This window comes from Odontomachus brunneus, unplaced genomic scaffold (genome assembly GCF_010583005.1).
Source record: "Odontomachus brunneus isolate Ranch 3 - 2012 unplaced genomic scaffold, Obru_v1 Obru_scaffold_204, whole genome shotgun sequence".
Taxonomy (NCBI): Eukaryota; Metazoa; Arthropoda; class Insecta; order Hymenoptera; family Formicidae; genus Odontomachus; species Odontomachus brunneus.
In genome coordinates, this window is record NW_022639654.1 from 403304 (window position 1) to 408200 (window position 4897).

A 4897-nucleotide genomic window follows, 5' to 3' on the forward strand; every position below is an offset into this window, starting at 1 on the left:
TATATATATATATATATATATATATATATATATATATATATATATTGCATTATATTTGCCAGCAAAGTTTCAAACGTATAATTTAGCATATATACATACACACACAGACTAATACACACTATATACATATACATACACGCACGTATCTATACGCGCACAATGTATATTTATCTTAGATATACAAGATAGACTTTCATAATTATTATTACAGTCGATGAAATATTTATATTTTTCTAATTACATTTACAAGGCAAATATACTGCACTGAGAAAAAATATATTTATTATTTGTTACTATAATCACATAGTAAAAGAGTTATAATCAGGACTATTTTTCTAATAAATGTAAATATAGTGTTAGTAATAATAATCTTATATGTGTATATTACTATCAAACAACACAGATCTCTACAGGACATTCCAAAGACGTTCTGAGAATGTTTCTACGTCCTAAGAACGTTTCCAGGACGTCCTCAGGAAATCTTGTGCTGTCTGAATATTTTTTTGCTAGAACAATAAGAAGACATAATTGGCACTAAAAATAATAATTTATTGAATTCAATCATTTTTTTTCCTCAATGTGTATGTGTGTATTGAATTAACCATTATATTTATATCATACAATAATGTAAATTCTTTGTTACATTGATGTAGCAAATTTGCTAAAAATTATACTCATATTTTTATATTATATTTTACAGAACACATTGTTTTAAGCCCATTCGGATAATTTTTGTTCATATTTCTTTTGTATTTCTAATTCTATAGGATAAATGCGAGTGTCATATAAGCCGCTTAGACGCAGCCTTTGAAAATCACGACTAATAAAGTTACTCCCGAATTTACGTACACCTGTCTATCTGGGAGATTCTACAAATTAGCGCAACAAATTTAAATCTTTAATATGAATAAAATATAGATATCATGATATATTCGAAGTGCAAACGAATGCCAAATATTCTAAAATATCATATAAAGTTGGTATAATTTATCATTGTGATTTACACAATTTTAATTTTCGCGAGCTGCTAAAAGGAACGCGAATAAGACGCCCAAATGCTAACATGCATCTATTCTTTAATCAATTGTAATCATAAGTGTTACTCTCACTGTCTGTCGTGTACACGCATGCTATTTATACACGTGCATACCTTCGTGTCACTCTGGAACGCTAAAGGTATCTCGCTCCGGAGTGCAGGAAATCCGTGTAGCAACGCTGGAGAAGCGGGCAGGCGTACGCGTATCCAACATTCGAGAACAAGACAACATCGCACAACTCCACGATTGTTCGTTCACCTCGTTGAACCGCGTTACGAATGAACAACGAACGTATGTGCGAGCGTATATACGCGCCCGTATCGATGCACAATTTGTTTAAATCACGGTCATTCCACTCGCATACAACCTTCTTCGAACACTATATAAAAAGTCGCACGCCATAATATAAATATAAAAAGGCACGACGCAACGTGTGTACTGTTCTCACTATATAAAAAGCCACGACGCAACGTGTGTACTGTTCTCACTTTGGCTACATTCAAAGCATTTTATGCTTCCTTACCTACTCCTCTGCCCTGTCGTTTCCTTTTTTCCTTTGATTTGTATCTTCTATCATACCTTTGTGTCTTGAAACCGCTTGCAAGTCCTGTTGGTCGACGTGACCCTTTTCTGTTCCTCTAATTTTCTCTTTGTCGCTCTCTAACTTTTTTGTAGGACAAAAATTCCTCTTGGAATATTCTTCTCTCATTCGCTCTCAAAGTATCCACGCCGGCCGGTACGACCACGCTTACCGTTCGACGACCGCCTAAAAATATAGCAACCCGGATCACTGAGCGCAACGACGCGCTCTACCTGCTGCTTCTCTCGCTCGGCTTTTAGTTCGCATCGCGCGCTCGTTACTCGTCGATCGACGACTCAAAGCGGCGGATTCAACGTCGTCGTAGTCGCTGGACTCAACGTTTCGATGCTCGCGCGTTGCGCTAGCTACTTAAATCCCTCGTCACCAATGGCATCCTGTCGCCAGATGTACGAGTACGAATACGATGTCAACGGCGACACTCGCAAATACCACGATCACCGCATGTATATACGCGCATACGCTCATTGATCTTACAACGGCAACTTGATATGACTCCTTCCGCTCATTTATCGGCGTTTACTTCATGTTGTCGCGATTACCTGGATAACGCAATCGGGTCAGGTGGTGTGACTCATCGATGGCACGGCTTAGTTTGGGTCGTGACAAAGCGTCAATTGTTTGTAGACATGATGAAATTTCTTCGAGTTGCTTCGATGCGAAACGAGAATTAAAATGTGGATTGAATTAATAAAGGCGATAAGATTCACACAACACTAAACTACGCAACGAACTTCGGAATAATTTCGCGATTTGTGAAAGGTTTCTTAAAGAGGAACCACCTAACACAGTACTTTCCTTCTCGTCAATAATCAAAATGTACCTATGTACAAAGCGTGGAGCTACAAACTCGATATATTCGTGCAACGAACTCGCGAGAGGTACACGCTTTCTTCTTCGACGATTCCGTTTGGAGAAGACGACGCGCACGCTCGTCTGTCTTTCTTTACTTCCACACACCTTTGTCTCTCGCTCTTGTTCTGTTCTTCCCACTCACGTTTCGTTTATCTTTCTCCTTCTTCAGTAACTTATTCTCTCGTTCTCTTCCTCTCCCTTTGTCCGTCCTAAGTTTTCTTTACACGTCCTTCTTTCTTTTTCTTTGTCTCCCTCGTTATGATTCACCGCCCGTTCATTCCCTTTCTTTCCGTCCTTTTCTAGTTCGTCAATTATTTCCTCTTTCCGATCGTCGCGTTGCACTGAGAGTATGCCACGTAACCGTTCTATAACGAAGCCTCGGTAGTCGACGGTGCCCGCGTAAGGCACGCACTGAGAAGGAACGAGCGCCGACGCGCGGACTACGAGTTCATACATTCACCAATTCACCGCCGATCCACGCACCCACCCACATACACATGCACTGTGTGCGCGGGCGCGCGCACATATACGTACGCGTGCGCGAGCGATAAAAGAAAAAGAGGGAAACGAAGCCGGTTCGCTATGGAGAAAGGGTGATCGTCAAGAGTAGGAGAGAGACGCGGACAAATAGTTGGTTAGGTTAGGGGGTGAGAGGAACGAAAGACGAGATGAAGGAAAAGAGGTAAAGCGAACACGTCGAAGCGAAGGCGAAAATTGTGAGATTACTTTGACAAATCCGTTGAACCGCGTGATACTGCAAATAGCGGGAGGATTCGGGGACGAATAAGTATCAATATGTTGATTTTCTTTTTTTACGAGCTTGATATTTCTTACCAGAAAGATATGGCACATGACGAGTGCTAGAGAGAACTTTGTAAGCGAAAGAAAAAGAGCGAGAGTGAAGAAAATAGAAGTAAAAAGTAAGAGAGAAAAAAGAGAAAAAGATAAGAGGAAGAGTAGATTCGATAAAAAAATACCAAATAGGGAACCTAGCTTCCATAGCCTTTACATATATTATGAAGACCACTTTTCTAAATACTGTTCAATACATTTTAGACGTTGTTCGTTGTTTGTTAAAAAGTTATTAACAAAGAAAGTTTATCAGTTGAACGTAATTTTTGCACACAGTGTACACTGAAATATAGTAAATAGTATATATATATAAACCTCTTCCCCAAAAAAACTAACCTAATTTATCGTTTACATTTTTGTACATAATTTCTCAATGAGAAATAATACAAAAATACAAAAGATAAAGAAAAAAATACAAAAATATAAAAAATGGGTTAAGTTAGGTTAGTTTTTAGGAGAGGTTGCAAGGGGAGGGCGGAGCCTCTTTTATACGCACATATGTGTACTATTTACCATATTTTAATGTACACTGTGTGCAAAAATTATTTCATTTATAAACAAATTTTTTTAATTTATTAACAAACAATAAACAACTAAAAGCTTTCGAATGTTACTCAGAAACATATCCATGATAATATATGTCAAAGTCAAGATTATAGGAGTTGGGTCCCCTATTCGGTATTTTTACTTTTTTATTTTACAACTGTGTTTATCTTATAATAGTTTGGTCCCAGGCCAAAGAATATACTAGTCCTTTCTGACCTCAGCTTTTGCTTATTTATTTGCTAACTATTGCTATTTGCTTATTTATTTTGCTAAAATGTTGTAGATAGCTTCACAATCTAATTAGCGGGTTGGATCAGACACGCCGACATGCTAAGCACGCCGGATATTTAAAGAACTGAATTTAAATTTATTGTCAACGTATACGTTTTTAATTAAATGAAAGAAATTTATTATTTTAATAATTTATTATTTTTATAATTTACTTATCAATGAAAAAATTATTAGTTAATTTTTCATATTGTTATATTTTTATTTATAAAAATTAAATTAGTATTATGGTTGATATTAACGAATAAATATATTTAATAAATACTAAATAACATCAATATTATAATTTCTTACTCAATAAAATTTAATATTTAATATTATTACATATATATATATATATACAAGGTGTTTATTAACTTTCGCCCACGAAGTATTTAACGTTATTCTTTATGAAAAATTAAATCGAAAAGTCCTGAACCATTTTTGTCTATGATGCTTAATGAAGCAGATATTCTTTAATAAATTCCAGCAAATTCGCGTCGTTCTTTAAAAATATACACGTCTATGAGCCGCATGCCTGGTAGTGTGCATGAATGTTCTGCCGCTACATTCACGCACACTACTAAGCGCGCAGCTCACAGACGTGTATACTTCTAAAGAATGGCGCGGATTTGCAGGAATTCTTTATTAAAGAATATCTTATAATATTTATAATATAATATAATATGATATAATATATATATATATATATATATATATATATATATATATATATATATAT

The 4897-nt window shown here is 35.9% G+C and overlaps 1 protein-coding gene and 1 pseudogene across 2 annotated transcripts in view; one reads left to right on the forward strand and one right to left on the reverse strand.

The window, feature by feature from the left end:
- Positions 1-2916, reverse strand: part of LOC116852173 — a 292000-nt gene extending 289084 nt beyond the window's left edge. For both annotated transcript variants that reach the window (XM_032832254.1, XM_032832253.1), the window contains exon 1: positions 1151-2916. The gene's annotated coding sequence lies outside the window, so the exon portion shown is untranslated. The remainder of the gene's footprint in view (positions 1-1150) is intronic.
- On the forward strand, positions 2103-3134 carry LOC116852182 (annotated as a pseudogene).
- Positions 3135-4897: the final 1763 nt, after the last annotated feature.